A 17,629-nucleotide genomic window follows, 5' to 3' on the forward strand; every position below is an offset into this window, starting at 1 on the left:
ACGGTTTGGCAGCAGCAGACAGGTGCAGCTGAACCCTGTCCCATGCTTTCCCCATTTCTTTTGACACAGTTGGGACCTGGGGCTTCTTGGTTTCCAGGAAACAGCTGACCCTTACAGAAAAGTTGGTGTAAACAGCGGGAGCTTTGCAAGAGCTTAGATCCCCCAAGGGGGAGCACACAGCTCCCCTACCATTAAAGACCTCCTGTATCAAAAGAGCAAGGCAGTATAGCCTGAGCTTACCAGGGGATAACCGCCAGCCAGGCGTGGAGTTACATCGGAAAGGCTTTGTTGAAATGTCGCCACTACTGAGTGATACCTCCAGCACTGACTTAGAGATCCAGGCAATATCTATGAGGATGGCTATGCGTGCACAGCCCCTGGCCCTGTCTGCCCTGCCACGTGCGAGTGACCGAGTGCAAGGGGAGCTCCCACTCCCTCCCTGCAGCCCTCCTGTGTGGGGTCTGGTACTGCCCACGGCCCGGAGGACCACAGCTCTCCCAAGAACATCAGGCTGGTGGGGAGAAGCCCAGACAAACCCTGCCATCGCTCTGACCACTGCAAAGTGTCCTGCTTGCTGCTGGCAGGGCTCTCATTACACCCCAACCTCCCCAAGAGCAGGATGGTAAAATGGGAAGCCAGTGGCAGTAAAAAAAAAAAAAAACCCAAAGCCCAAACCAACAACAACCAACCAAGAAGGAGGAGGAATAAGTTACCAGATTAATAATTTTTAGAAGCATCCCAAACTCCCTGAGAGACCTGTAAGGAGCCACAGATGCTTTTGTTCTTCGTGCCTGTTTATTTTTATGCCAGAGGTTCATACTATATTTTCTGTTGGAAGGACATTATATTAAAAAGGGAAAATACTTTCATTATAGCATACCTTTGCCCAAGATTTTGTTACTGCCTGACTGACGGAAACCAGACAAAGAAATAAAACAAAAGGGGCGGAAATGTTAAGCTTTCAATTTATTTAAAAACCTATATTATTTTATGATTCTGCTTTACTTTATGCTAAGGAAACTAACTCAAGACCTGATCAGAGTATCACTTTTCAAATGCCTAAATCCCTGTAAAGGTTTAGTGTCTAGCTGTGTGCATTTTGCTCAGTATTAACATGTTCAATGGAGTACTTTGATTTTTATTTTTTTTTTATCTAGACGCCAGAAGCTGGTGAATATATGCTTCATAGCTTCAGATAAACCTTTTGTTCTTCTGGGGCTGATCAGCTGGTGCGGCAGCGAGAGGGAGAGGAGGAAGGAAATTCACAGGGGCTCCACGGTTTCAAAAAGTCAAATTACCTCTGAGCCGTGGCATTGCTGATAATTTAAATGAAAAAATATATATACAGGCTGCACCACACAACATCTCTACTGTTAGGACTTTTAATGAAGCCCCAGTTGTGATGACACTGAAGCAGGGAACGCTACGGTGGGATAATTACTTGGCTCCCTCGCAGCTGAGTTTCACAGATGCATTATTAACGGCACATTCCATGCCATAACGAGCACCGAATGTAGGTGGGATTCGCAAGCTCCGGCATCCGCCATTAGCGGGTTGGCGCAAACACAAATGAGTGTTTTCACAAAAGCATGCAAAGGTTGTGAAATTCCAATGAATTCTTTCACTGGAAAAAAGAGTTCAAGCTGCCATGACCGGATATGTCACCTCCCACGGCACGCCGCACGCCTGGCGAGGCACCATGGGAAATTACAGAATCAGAATGCATTGATTTTTCTGTAGAAAATACAGGCGGCAGCCCTGATGAAGAATTAAGGAGGAAATGTAATAACCTAATTCTCCTCCAACGTCCTCGCACACACCCCTTCCAGCCCGGGCCCCCAGCTCCTGTATCCAGACAATTGCCCAGCAAAAGCGAAAGCTAATTTTTATCCTTGTCTTAAGCAGGTGGTGGAATATCGGGTTGGGCGTACCACTAGCTGCTTACACCAGGGTTGGACTTGGCCCGCTTTGTCTGAATGTCATCAGCTTTAGGACACAACATTCCCAAGCAATACTTGTTTTATGCTGCCACGTGTTTTATGTTATTCTCCATGACATTCATCCCCTAAACATTCCCCCTTAGATACAAGCCCTTAACTGGTTTTCTCCATAGAATACTATTTACTGTATAAGAAATTATGAATAATTCCTCCTCAAACCATACTGTACATGGCTTGAAAACTCCGGAGAACACAGAAAGAATTTTCTGTCTCTCTTTCATGCCACACACATAGAAAATACGACATTAACATCTTCCTTTATTATGGGGCAAGTGAACCCAGCACTGCGCCTACATTCCTTCTTAGCCTCATCAATGGCAGGCGCCATTAAGACATTTTTTACGACCGCACGGTAGTGCTTATTTCACTGGTTTCAGCATCAGTTTGAACTAAATGCAATTACAAAATTAGTGGCTCCTCTGCTTTTTTTTTTTTTTTTAAAGCTTCTATTTCAAGGTGACCCTTTTCCTGTTTTGTGTCACCCCAAGTGTTGCTGCATGCATACTGAACCAACGCTCTCCCAGTAATTAACACCAGCACTTAATGAAGTCCAGCTGCTGCGATGGCAAACTGAAGGGATGCCAACCTTTGTAAACTAGTACTTGGGCTACTCCAGTTACAGCTGCTTTAAATCCACACAGTCAACTTCTCTTTGCCTACTTCTCAGAGATAATTCTTACCAAATAAGACAAGTGTTCAAGATTAAGCATTTAATAACAAAGCTTATCTCTGAACTAATATTTCAAGCTGGAAATGATATAAAGGGCTGGATCAACTTAAATGAACATTGCAAAATTAATAAAAATCCTGAGCAGCAAATGAAAAGCTAAAATGAAGATTTGCACTATTAAATACATAAACCTTTAAAAACCCTGGAAGTGCAGTTCCAAGGGAAAATTGGAGACAGATTCTTCACAATATCTGTTCCTCTGAACTCCCTTCCTGATTCAGTACAAGAGACACTAACAGCCAATGCTTTATTAAAATAACATGCTCTGCCAGTTGTTTCATTACATGAAATGATGTGGTAGGGATACTAGGTGAATGTTTTTGGAGTACGTCTGAAAAAGTTTGCATTATAACTCATACCACATGGATTGCAAAACAGGAAAAAGAACTTCCACAGTCTTCCTCTACATGTGCTTTCTTGCTCTGCTCCTTTATTTACCTCTCTTAATATGTCAATTTTCCATGCAGAAGTACTCGTAACATTGCCCAGTTTAAGCGGGAAATTTCTAAACTCCTCTCCATAGGAAAAAAAACAACCCACATTCAAAACTGCAAAACATGCCCTCCTTTCCTCTCAGACCCACACAGTAGATATCACATCCCACATTTCTGCTTTACATACCCCTGCAGGATTCCCACTTCAGTCAAAGAGATAGCTGCTTTGGGCTGGAGACAGAACCGTAGCTGAGCCTTCCCGGGGAGGAGAGGGGAAGCCCTGGGGGGAGCTGGGAGGGCCAAGCAGGTGAGCTGTGCTCAGCCAACGAAGGGCAGAACCGAGGCAGATGTACTTAGTTTTCAAAATTACTAACAGAGATAATGGCTTCTACTATTATAAACACTAAGTGGCTTTGTAAAAGGCATGAGGGAAGGGAACTGGCCAATTTACTTTCATTTTAAATAATTTACACATAGGTAATATGGATCAATTCACAAATATATTCAGCGCCAGGAAATCAACAGTTCTTCCAAGAAGGGGTTAATCCAAGGCTCGAGCCCTGCAATCGGTCCAATTTTTCCACCAGGGACCTAACACTGCACAGGATCGGTATTAAAAGTACATCCTCGATTATTCTGGATGTCTATGCCCCTGAGAATATAACTTAAAAACAAAATCATTAGCTTACACAATAACATAAGTCCTTGAGAAAAAAAATTGTGTGTGCAGAGTAATGCTGACTTCCAAGCACAAATTCCTTTGTTTTCCTTAATGCTAGCTTTGGACCCTACCGATGACTCAAAAGGAGCTGCACTGAAATAATTGCATAACCTGGCAGCACTCTGCAATGTATCAACAGTTCACAGGCAGGAAGGTAGCAAAGGGCTAAAAGCCAAGAACCCAACTTTGGTTTAATTTACAGAAAATATTGCACATATTACACCATCTATTTTTCTTATTGTAAGTTTGATATTAAATTATTCAGACTTTCATAGAGAAAGTCAATTTTTAATTATCAAAAAGCTGTTGTGGCTAGGTTCCACATGGGCAAACCATGGGAAAGGGCCATGGTGGTTTCACATGGCGTGGTACAAGGCTCACAAACCTCTCGCGTGCACTGGCCTCTATGTAAGAGTCAACCATGGAAAAAAAGTCTGTTTACAACAAAAGGCATCTGGTAACCATGATTATTTGCCTTAAAACTGAACATTTTAGATTTCTTAGCTCCCTCTTTTGTTCAGTTTTAATTCTCATGCTTGCCGTTTTCTGCTCTGTCCTTTTCTTTTTTTGTGCACGTTATAACCCAGCATGACAAAAATCTGTGTAGTCAATCACACCACTGATTTTTAAACAGGTGAGTTTCACCAAGAAAAGAGGTTCATAGATATATTTTAAATTCATTTTTCAAATCATTTCACAAGCCAGCTACCCTGTTTCTTCTGCAATGATAAAGCTCACAACTTACTAGCATGGTAACTCAAGGGAGTTGTCTACTTGAAAGTAGAGCCTGAACTGCTAAATATGGATTCAGATCTAGATATCGAAACCTTCCTACTTCCCAAATGATGGGTGTTCAGATCCAGCCATGCAGTCTTTCCTCAGAGTTTAGACTTCAGTTTCCTCTAACATGTTGACAGTGCTCAAATGCAAACAGACAGCAGGGCTTGTATCCACAAAATTACAGGTATCTTCTCTTTTGTCCTGGAGGCCTCTTTTTAAAGTTGCTGTCTGCCAGCAGTCTGGTGTTAACTAAAAGATGTAGAATAACTTCTGAAGAAAAAAAATAAAATCCTTCATTATGAAACTGGCAGGCAGAGGAACTCAAATTCCTTATGGGATACTACCCTGTGTTCAAGATTTTCAAATGTAAGGCCTCACACACCTGAAAATAAAGTTTCTTCTATACATTCATGAACAGAAGAATAGACATTTTAAGATTATATGTGGGAAGTAGAATCTGTAGACCTTTCAATATTGCTGAATTTATTATTTCAGTACCCTACCACACCACTGTATCTGCATAGGTGCAGCTATCCCCTATGTAACACAGCGTACACTCTCTACGGCCACGTGAGTAACTTTATGAATTAGGTGTATGACAAATGTGGGTCAGTCAAGATAAAGCAATAGCTTTAAACATGCCACAGGCAGTACTTCAGAGAAGTCAGTGTACCACACAAGTTTTGAAGAACAAGATGCAGGATTTGGGCATCTTGAACTTTAAACCTGCTCTTAAAGCAGGCACATTTTGCTTAGACAAGACATAACTTTATTGTATAATATTTTAGGAATTGAATAAAGCTCTTCTTACTGAAATGAAGTGGGAAAGCATGTTTCCACAGTCTTTAGTGTTAGCTTTCACGTTCGCCAGCAAGTTAGTTACCCTCTGGTTTGTCCCAAGCCCGGAGCCTCCCTCTTAGCCGAGTTGAACACTGAGAAACCCAAAAGGGATGCTGCTGATAACCCTGGATCTTCTCTCAGTGAGCATGGCAAGGGCTGGCGCTGCTTCTCTTGTGTTCACTTTCCAGACAGGGAAATACTAATTGTCTTTTAAAAATCTCTATAGTATTTTGTCAATATTTTTTTATTACAGCAGAGCATGTATAAATATTTTATTGTAAACCAAGGGCCTAAAATAAACAGTTTAGTAAATAGTTATTACATTACAAGGAAAAACATCTGTGGAAACTGTTTTCCATGTAATTATTCTTGCTATTTTACATTAGCTCTCAATGTGAATTTCTTTGGCTCTAATGTTTCACTTGTTCTAAATCTTCCTCCTTGTTGCTATTATTAAAATCTTAAAAAGGTGCCAAATCTTAAATGAAGAAAAAAAAATGATTCGCTAGAAATTATTCATATCACAGTGAGTCTCTACTAAACCTGGCAGGGGTGCAATATTTTCGGTGAAATTAACATAAAATATACAACTGCAAATTATCCAGGAAATAGCTGTGTTCTTTACAGTGCGCATTTACATTTGGTAAAAAATGTTCTACTTATCTGTCTAGCACAAAGCTCCAATCGCTTCCAAAGGCAGTTTTAAAGGGATAGCAATAGCTCTGCATAGGGAGCACGGTCCTTACAGCGGCTGTAACAAATAGCTGCTGGGGAAAGTGACCTGCGATAATTACTGACGGTGGCAGTCAGCACTGGACATTCCTTGTTGTGAATACCAACAATCTCATTTTAGATTTATTTCTCTTTTGGTGCGCTGAATGGATTTCCTCTCTCAGGCCTAAGTCCTTTCTATTAAACACAAGAAAAACTGTAATACCATGTAAAATGCAAATTTTGCTGTAAATATTTTATAAAATTGTTGCATATATCCCAAAAGCTATAGGTCTTAATTGAGAGCAGGCTATTTTTCCAGTCAATATATGGAAATGGAAAATGCTAATTCATGTTTTTCTACTTATGAAAAACCCTGGAGAATGGCAAAACCACAAATGCACTCACTTTAATATTATAAATATAATTTGGCTCCCTCTTTGCAGTCCCCGATGTCCTGGCTTTTATCTCCCAATGGCTGCAGAGGAAGAATCAGAGAATCACTTTTACATCCCCTGCGCAGGAAGTCACCCCCGCGCGCTGCCAGCTTGGCAAAAGAGCAACAGCCTGAGCTCGCAAACGCAGCAAACAGGAACTGAAACAAGAAATTCCAGTGCTCTTACACAGGAAACAAGCCCCGAACGACAGCAAAGTCGCCGAGGGCAAGCAGCGTGCACGCTCAGCCCTGCTGCTGAGAGGCGCCGCCACCAAGGGCCGGCTGGGCAGAGGAGCAGGGCTGCCCCCCACGCTGTCCCCCCAGCCCCATGGCTCTTCCTTGGGTTCATTTTTTCCCTTCAGAGCAGCCGGTGGCTCAGACAATAAAGCCTGGAAACAACCTCTCATGAGTTGTACCAAATAGGACTAAAAGTCGTTCAGCCTGCTCCAGTGTATGGTTACTTGCACTCACCTTTATCCATCCACTTTTCATTTCCTGGTCAAGAAAAAGACTGGTTTTTGCATCTTCTAGAAGAGAAATCATTAGGCTGTTAAAGTTAAAACTCTCCAAAGGTCATTGATGCTGGCTTTGAAGACTGAAAATTGTATTATTCCCCATTAGACTTTTAATCTCATGATTAGAGCTAAAGTTAACATAGCTGTTTAATTTTCTACCAGGCAAGAGTACACTGATTTGTTCTTTTTCTACCAGAATGCTTAATGGCATCCTACCTCGAAGAGCAACATCTCATAGTTAAACAGGATGAAGAATGGAAATGCAAAATACTTTGCAAGAGGGTTTTTTTTAATTTTTGAACGCTATTTGATTAACCGTGAAAAGTCTTACTACATTCACAGCAAAATCCACCCATGGAAATCCCACCCAAGTCAAAGGACCTGCTCTTGCTTGTCAAGACTGCAGTCCTCACTGGCACTGGCAGGGAGACAAGGCGGGGAAGGATCCATCTGTTCCCCATTTGAGCTCTTACTCTTCCATTACCTAAAACCTACCCCTACAAATATTTCTGAATCAAGTAATGTTAGTGAACACAACTGGGACCCCACATGCCAGTAAAAGCTACTTGCGTGAGTGAAACCTGCTCCCTTAGGCTCCTCGTGGATATTAAGATTAGATTTGTGAAAACCTCGCTGAAAAGTCTGTGGGACAAGAATTTACAGGTGCGCACTAGTTTCAAAACCCAATGTACAGCATTCACTGTTATTAATATGCAGAAGCAAGGAAAAAAATTCAATTTTCTTCATTCAAGACAGACTCTGATAACCAACTAGTAAAACTCAGACTATAATTTCTTATTCAGTGTTCCACATGAGATGCATTTTGCTGAATTTAACATGTTTTGCTGTTAATGGATTTCACAGTGTGTTGCCATTTTTATACAGCCGTCCAAATAAAATGTTGTGTGCAATGATGTGCTTTTACTGTGTTGCTAGCCTGCAAATGGCAGCCAGTTCCCCGGTTTAAGCCTTAGGAAAATGGGAAAACTCTTTGACTAGGCTGTTTAATATAAGTATTTTGGGTCTCTTGAGTTCTTTTCCTTGTAAGTCATGTTCAAACAAGAATAAAGATGCAAGATAGATATAATTACACCTTGTACACTTATGATCTAATAGTATTTCCACTAGAAAAAAAACCCCAACCCCCAATATTTTCAGGTGTTAATGACAAAAGTGTATTAAGTCACCGTTCTAGAGGTAACAGACCCACACCTTTGTGTTACTTGAAATCTGGCCTCCTAGCCTGCATGACAAATGACTATTTTCTTTAACATTGCAGACCAATGTTTAGATTGCAGGCACTGCTAGTGCACAAAACACAATCCACTCGGTAGTTAATAGTTTACAAGAAATGTCTGCGCTGAACTCCAGAACTGCTAACCTTCACCATCTTGAGCTGCTTGGCAGTGAAGCATTTACAGGCAACTGCATATTTTTGTTTCAAAACTGACTGTTCATAAAATACATAGCAAAATTTCCCTACATCAACTCTACATGGACTCTTTGGCACCCAAAGCTGCACCCTTATGCATGAAGATCTCCCTCAAAGTGTATGATGGGCACCTGGACATTAGACGCCCTGACAGTGGATGTTAACACTGCTAACACACTTATCAAAGAGTATCCTTACAAGTTTCAGTGAAAACATGAAAACCCCTATCTTTCCTTTTAATAATGCTCTACTAATGTATCTAACTTTTCTGATACCTTAAGTATCTTTGTAGTATTGGATTTATGTATAACTCTGGGGTAGTACATTATGATTCCTCTTTTTCAGAATATTTTAAAAGGACTACAGACTTAAATTTCAGGCCATTATTTTTGAATTATTGTAATTACACACACACAAAAGAAAAGGTATAGATTGATTTTTCACTGTATTTTTTAAATTTTTCTTTGTCAAAGGATATATAACTTAAAAAGGCTTAGAGTATAAAATCTAACATTCTCCCTCTAGATTTTCAAATGCAAGATAAAGTAAACTAACTAAGCAACTAACATCTCATAATTTAAATTCCCCATTCCTTGAAACTTCATTATTTAGGTTTAACACAGATATTGCTGATTTCAGTTTCTGGCACATTAGAATTAGCCTCGAAAGGAAATTCTCTCCATTGATGTTCTTCTATAAGTGGAGGCACAGCTATTAACAGTTTTAAAAGATTTTATAGGGAGGGTTGTGTTGCTTTCCTTTTTTACCTCCCAAATACTAGATTTTAAGAACAAATACTGAATCAAAAGGTCAAAAGTTGCTCTATCCTTTTTTTTTTTTTTTTTTTTTTTTTTTAAGAAAAAGAGAAGAAAAGGGAAATTCTTGTCTACAATGTTAAAAAAGGAGAAAATGTCACTGGAATACTTTCTTTCCTTCAACTTCAGCTATCTATATCCGGCCCAGCTTGAATCAGTTACTGTTCATTGCATGAGGTTTCATCATTTAACTTTTGTTGCCAATATTTATTCCTGGATATAACTCACAGTCATGGGGTTTAAGAAATATTTGTCCATACCCCAATAATACGTGTTAGCTGATGTGTACAAAACATAACAGCAGAGGACATACCAGTGGTGCTAGCTGATGCTGATCGTTTAAAACACCCAAACTCTACCTGGAGCAAAACCTAAACCTGATGGATCTGCCTAGCCTGAACCACGCTAAAAAACTTGCCTGTGAATAGAGAGTAAGATATAGTCATCCTAAAATCTAAACTCTTCACAGTTACACACACAATGTTCAAAAGATTTGCCATTTTTTAAGACTGTCCACCAGACAATGGATGATGTGCATCTGAAGGCAGGATTAAATCTCAAGCAGGCTGTGACTGACTGAAGTAGCGATTATACAAATCGGAATTGTGCCGTGTACTTCCCACCTGCAATGCCATTTTTTGAGGTCATCTCCTCCACCAATTCAGGAGGTGCAAAAGAAGGAAACGCCAAACCAACTTGGTTTTGGCCTGTGCCTACAGGAAGCAGGAGGTAAGAAGGCTCAGCTCCTCCCCATGGGGTCAGCACTTCATTCACCCCATCTGTCCCTGGGTTTGTGCTGGCAGGACAAACCACAAAACACAAAGCAGAGGAGAGGCCGGAGAGAGCATATTGCTGAAAAAGACAACTATGGGAAACACCATGACCAATGAGATGTTTCGGCCTGCTATAGAGCTCTGTCTGCTGAAGACCATGGTACTCGTACACATTGTTTATTTGGGTTTTTTTTTCAGTTGTGGCAGGACAGAAACGTTTTTTCATTTATAAAATCATGGTTTGCCAACTCTTTTAAGTTTGACATGACTGCAGGGAAGTCTGACAGGGACAACCTGAAGTCTTCTTGCTCAAGCTTACTGTGCAATCACACAATGGTTATTGGCTGTTGCAAGAATTGTAAGTTTTTTATTTTTTAATTAAAGAAACTTAATTTTTAAAATGGCACACAATGAATCTGCCAAGTCAAAATATTCAACTAAAAACCGGTATCTGTTACTATCTGTTAAAGCTCCCATTAAAGAAATCATCAACACCTAGACTTTAGGACAGAACTGATACAGCCATTAGTCCCACAATTCACAGGAGAAGAACTACCTAAAAACATTATTTATATGAAGTCTGAAGACTACACCTAGAAATGATGGAGGGTTTGCTCCCTCCTCCACCCCCAAGAAATATTCTGGTGCTTTTTCTCAAAAGTAGGACACGGAGGGGTGCTGACCTCTCCACTGGGAAGGAGTAGAGTCATTTTGCCATCTGCAGGGAGAACCCAAACTCCATATGGTGAGGATTTGCTTTCTTTTCCAGATTCAAGATTAGCAAAGAGGGACTAAGAAATTTGTGAACTTAGAGATACATGGCCACACGCACATAAAATATCTGAGAAACAGGCAGAAAGCATCTCTGCAGGCTCTTAAATACAAATGTACAATGGTTTGCAAGGTTAATAGCATTAATAAAAATGAAGAACAAATTACACATTTAGAGAAATGACTGCTACAGAGGGCAAAGTTTACTGAAAAACAGCATTTTTTGCCACACTGCCTAACTGATGTTGAAAGGCTGGGAATAGATTGAGGTGCTTGCTAATGATAACTTTGAAGAAACATCACACTTAAAACTCAGACTGATTGCAGAAAAGGTGTCTTATCAACTGCTCCCTTTATGAATAAATATGAAACTACCAGGAAAATGTTTAAACAGGTGTAATCACAACTGCATATGAAAATTGAGTTTGGAGGCTGTAAGGAATCTTAACACAGTTAAGAAAGAATGAAAGCAATGTAAAACTGTGATCATAGCCGATTATGCATGTATCATGCAAAACAGGAATGTTGTCATAGCAGCTATAAAAATGTCAGTGAAAACTGAACTACTATTACCAAGTTGTAAATGAAATGAAAAATGCAAAAGGAATATGTGAATGAATACATTAAGGGAAATGTTATTTCTTTCCTGGTAGATAAACAAGGAAAACAAAATACATTCTCATGAAACAGAGTAATTTGTATGAACAAATATGCATAGATAACAATTGCAGGAGGCCACATCTGCACAGTACGACTAGATAAAATTATGAAGATTTTGGATAATGAAGTTTCCAGCTTTAGAAAGAAAGGGACAGTAAAAATGTAATGTTATTAAACCAGTTTCAAAATAAGAAACCAATTAAGTAATAGATTATATTAAGGGCCAATATTGTTTATACTAAAGGGAGCTGCTTCTGTCTGTTAGCAGTGGCAACTTGGCTTTCAGTGTGACTGCATTGTTAAAAAGCGTAGCTTTTAAAACGAAACATTTCTAGCCTTTTATACACTATACTCATTACAATGTTATTTAACTACTTGCACAAGTGCACGAGTGCTTAACGCTAACAATAACACAAAAAATAGAAACCCAGGGCTTAGAGTTGGACAGAATAACACGAGGACCTACTGGCACAAGCAAATCCCTCTGCCCAAGAGCCAGCACCAAGCTCCACTTGGGCAAAGTCTTCTGCAGCGGCGCCGGCAGGACTCCAGCCAGCCCACGGCACTCGCACACGGCGGGATTAAAGCTCTTGTGTGTGTGGAAACATCATCTATGTTGTTCATCTGTTAAGATAAGTACACTTAGCTTTTTTTTCCCTAAAATTAGCCTCTCACAATAGCCAAGCACTGCAAAATGAAAGTCTAGTACATATAGTTAATTAAAGCAAGTCCACATAGAATTGGATATTGAAGCAAGCACTGAGTAAATACATGAAGGTTGTACCTTCATTTCTGCATTAAAAGAGCAATTACTTGGAATATGCTTTACAAACATCAAAGTTAAAAAAATATTTTTGAGTTCCTAATGTGTCCATAATTAATTCACACATTCAGCTGTTGAGTCCAGAAATATGTTCCTGTTGATAATTTGCATCTAATGCTTCAAAAACAATCTGGCACATTTTTATTTGCCTTAATGCCTGAAAGCTATTACCAAGCTAGTGCGTTACAATGTCATCATCATTGCTACCACGTATATGCTTTAACTAACACTACCGCTTAGGTCTGAAGAGTTTCCCTCAAGAATTAAACAGTTTTGTCTCAGGACACAATGTCATGATGGTATCTTAAGGGAAGGGAAAGTATTTACCAAATAGCACCCTTAAACTTTAAATCAATTAGAATTCAAGTACTGTGTTAAATAAAATACAAAGAAAAAAGGAAATTTTACAAGAATTAAAGCTGTCCTTCTTCCAATATTGACTACATTTATTTCATATAAAATAAAAGATGTTTTATTATAAGAGAGATTCTGAGAAGCGTTAGCTGTCCTCAACTCCCAGATCAATGAGAATGAGGAACAAAGCGCTTCACAAGATCAGGCCTGAGTAGCAGAAATGTTTCACATCCTCATCAGAGATGCCCAGGGCTAGTATTTCCATATGTATAAAAGTCAGTTCTGCAAAAATGATCCTTATCTACATCCTTTTCACATACATGTGCACTTAGAATCTACTGTGACAGGCAGGAGTCCAAGACCATCCAAAATGAGTCAAAATTTTTATTTTTATAACATATAAATTAGCAATTTTGTTAAGATCTGAATTTATTAAAACTGTGAGTTCTAAATCAGAAGATATAAAATTGTTTCCCTCACTTTTTAAACAGAAGAAAAGATAACTGGGAATATATAGGTTTATGTTTAATTTTTAATACTATCTTAACCCCTTCACCACTGTGCTGGTTTCATCTCAGTGACTGAGCTTGGTATCAACTGCTAATTCTTTCAAACATAAAACCAGCTTTCTAAATTACAGCTTTTTAGGAAATCATTTCTGTGGTTATTATTGCAGTTTGACCTCTTATGAGCAACAGGCTTATTTTGTTATTTTTAAATATTATGTTATATTTAAATGTTAACAAAATAAGAAACCTATGTTTGATAATTTTTTGTTTAGAATACTTGTATGCATCTGAAAGAAACCTAAGTTTGGATGGATGTTATCCCTCCTCTTTGTGTTTAATTCTGGCAGAGTGTTTCCAGAACTTGAAACATGATCTGCAAGGGCAGGAAAGGTAATTCAGATACTTGGAGTCCTACACCACATACAATGCATGACATGCCATGGCTTAGAGCAGTACTCGGAAAACTCTCCCCGTTCCTCCAAACATGGTGTTTAATTTGGTCGTCTCCATCACATCAAACAGGGGGGTATTTATCCAGACAGCAGCCCGAGAACCAGACCACTGAACAATTTCAATGTGACTTCTGGAAGTTTTCCCTCCAGCACTCCCTTTTGTCCCCAGTGGCTCTCAAAGCACAAACAGGGGCCTCATGCTTCACATCGCACCTACCGTAACACAGCCAGCCTGCCCCCACCTCCCGCCCTCGCTGCTCACTGGCATTCATATGTGAATTTTACTGGGAGCCCTGGCAATTGCACATGTAAGGACAGGAGCGGCACCAGGGAAGGGCTCTGCTGAGCTCTGAGGAGGCAGCCAGCCTCTCGTGAGCCCACAAACACACTCCGCTGGAGCCAGAGGCAGGAAGGTTCTGCAGCAATCCCAGTGTTAGAGCACGATCAAGAATCATTATTTTCCCTGTTCCAGCACTAACTGCACCCCAGTTCAGTTTCCTGTGCACGATTGCCAGGAGACTTTCTTAGAGAAAGGGAGAAAGAAGGGTGGGGACAGTCATTCATCTTTTTTGAACATTAAATAGGAAACATCCCTCATCTAACCGAGATGGAGAGAAGTACTGCTATGTCCACTTCTCTTACCCAAACAGCTGAGAGCCCCAGCATAAATCCAAATGCACTTTCCCTTGATACTGGGTGACCTGACCTGCTTGGAGAGCAACAAGCCTGTGGAATTTTGTGCACCCTGAAAAATATTAATTAGGGCACCCAGCCCAGCTGGGTGGGAACAAGACAGCTGTAAAAACCCAGTAGGAAATCCCGGGGACAAATCTGGATGTTCCTTGCGCAGGGCTCTGAGCAGGGGCTCCCTTGGCAGTGTGGGAAGGGGGAGTGCTAGGGCCCTTTCCTCAGGGCAGCCACCGCTCACGTACCGTGGGGACTCAGCAGTGGCCCCTTGATGGAGATTGAAGTTCCACAGGCCCACTAGCCACCAGGGAGCAGCTGCACTGACAGATTTCCATGCTTCTGGCTGCTGCCATGGCTGCTCAGTGCCCCCCATAGAGCCCACGGCTGCGTATGCCCATCTTCCCCTGCCTCCAATAGAGACTGCACATCAGAGGCACTGGTAGGTGGGGAGATAAGGGGGAGAAGCTTTAAACATTGCCAGGTCAGCGCAACAGGAGGTAAGCAAGTACAGAGGCAGCAAGAACTACTGAAAGTTTTTGATATACTCCCAGGTGGACTCCCCAATGCCTGTAAATGTTTCAAAGGGGGATCCCCTTTCTGTGGGCATGGAAATGTTTCAAAGGAGCCCCAATCAGTGCACAGTTTCAAAGACCTCTACTCTCTAAAAAAATTCCACCTTGAACCCCGCCCCCAGCTGCAAATATTTCTAAACAGATCCCTTCCTGGCTAACCACAGCCAAAGAGGTCTGTTCTGCTGCTTACAGCCCTCCTACAGGCCCCAGTGTAAAATGAAACAAAACATCTACAATTTACCTCCGCTGGGGATGTCTCCAGCCTGCTCCTTCCCCAGGGACCCTGCGCAGAACCCAGTGTGCCTCTGTGTTTGTGCACAGGATATGAAGGGCTAGAGTGCAGAAGGGTAATTTTTCAAAGTGGTGTGTGGGAGTAGCACTGGAAATTCCCTGCATACTGCTTTGAAAAAAATAAACCCCCTACCTCCATGACTTATGAGCAGGGCCTCTGACTCCAGACTGAGGAGCTGAGAGGTTGAAGAGGAAGGCACAGCCAACTTAACTGGAAGCACCTTTTAAGACTACGATCTAAGAAACAACTGAATTCTTTAATCATATTACAGACACTGATACTTAAGAGACGTCGCTGCTACAGAGCAGGGATTCCTTTGTTGACAGTCACTTGAGCAGAATAAAACTGTAAGCAAGTGCTTAGGATATCTCAACTATTGATTTTATGTTTCTCAAAGTATGAGGAGAAAGTGCTGTTGAGAGGTCTTGGATTATCAAAGCCAAGGGTTTTTTTACCTAAAAATTACATGTCAAGGCTAACTTCATTGTCTTGGCTCACTTCAAATTCAAAAGAGAGATAAAAATCTCTCCCTGGAAATGCTTATCCTACTCAAACTCTTATCTTAGATTGGTATCAATCATTCATTTTCCCCAGGTGGCACCTCAATGACTATATTAAACCAGACACCTTAATTTTAGACAGATACAAGTTCATTGAGATGAGTCTGACCCTAAGCTCCTGAGGAGACACAGTCTGAGAGCAAGCTCCCCACCCAGCCCCCAGACACCTGTATGTTCACCCTGGGATCTCAGTGCCCCCCCAGCACAAACAAATCCTCATCTGTAGACCTTAAATTGACAACGATGACATTAATAACCCCTGTGACGCAGACCTGGGCTGCAGAAACCGTTATATTAGCTTCTTTCTCTTGCTGCCCACCTGGCCAGACTTGGTTGAACACAGAGAAGGGAAACTCTTGCACCCCTTATTTCATAAGCAATAAACCAGCCTGAGTGATAAGGAGTCTCTCCTATGGCCTTGTAAGGGCTCAAGGCTCTCGGGCTTTGAACAAAGGGCACAGGAGCAAGCCCGAGAGGCAATCCATCACTCCTTACTGTTACTGACTCAGCACTATGCAAATTAACACCACAAATCTACACAGCATTTACTGCTGGAGAAGTGGTGACATCTAGTCTCTCCTTTCCCCTTCAGTACTCCCTAGTAAAGAGCAAATACCAACAGTAGACTCACTGACAACGCCTTTTTTGAGGCAGTCACGTGTCCTGAAAAAGAGGGGGCCCAAGTGTCTCGTGAACTGCCTGAGATGCCCGGAGCAAGAGGAAGCTTGGCTCCTCATTAGTTTCTATACTTCGCTCTTTCCTAAATTCCACCATAAAAAAAAGTGATGACTTGAACTTAATGAACATTTTCAGTCCGTATCTCAGCAGAGAGACACAACAACATGACTCCACAATGGAATAATCATGTATTTTCTTACCATGTCCTGGCATTTACAATGTCATAAGTGTACAGAACTGAGTCCATATGCACCTTTATATTTACATAGGCTTCTTCCAAATATGTATAGTAACTTACGTACAGCTTCAAGGAAACAATAGGTACAGTTTTCACAAACAGTAGCACCACACTTTTCTCAGCCTCCTATGTCTTCTACCACTGTTGTTTTCCAATAGCACTAATAGTGAACCTTGTAATGTCTTATATATTGTGTATTATTCCAGACAGCAGTAATTTGGGGATATATATAAATAAACACACATCAATTACTGGAAAATGAAGACATTACATCTTTCCAAAAGGAAAAAGAATTCCCATCTTGAATCAAGCAGAACCTCAACTCAGTACTTCATGACCTTTGTATTTAAAAATAATTTATTAGCTACTGGATCACAAATTAAGTTGAAACAAGTGCTAAGCTTGCCTAAGGACTTCTTTCTTTCAGGCTTCTTTAAAAAAATCTAGGGGGGAGCTGTATGAAATCACTACGGTCCAATTAACAAGGATCTCACTCTTCAAGCTTGCAAACAAGAGATTACATTAACACCTGCTACAAAAGCAAACATTTTTAGATATCTTCATCTTAACCTGCTTGACATTGACTTAAACTCCTGCCTGGCTCTTGGATAAAAATTATTGTGACTGACATTTATATTTTTCATTTGGGGGTGGGGGTGCGAAGACTATGTCAGTCCGTATTTCTCTCTCTCTGGTATTTATGTGTAATTTGCTTCAAAGATAAGAGGAGTTACATACATGCATTGATGGGAGAATAGTTTCCTAAATGTAAAATTGTTGAAAGAAAACCATCATGCTTATGGGAGATGATACATTCTGCACGTGAACATATGAGATGCACAGAGT

General features: G+C 40.7%; 1 protein-coding gene across 5 annotated transcripts in view; it reads right to left on the reverse strand.

Moving 5' to 3' along the window:
• The window catches only part of ZNF423 (zinc finger protein 423), a 237,676-nt gene that overhangs the window by 71,081 nt on the left and 148,966 nt on the right, over positions 1-17,629 (reverse strand). The window lies entirely within an intron of this gene.

The sequence above is a fragment of the Balearica regulorum genome, chromosome 13 (genome assembly GCF_011004875.1).
Source record: "Balearica regulorum gibbericeps isolate bBalReg1 chromosome 13, bBalReg1.pri, whole genome shotgun sequence".
NCBI lineage: Eukaryota > Metazoa > Chordata > Aves > Gruiformes > Gruidae > Balearica > Balearica regulorum.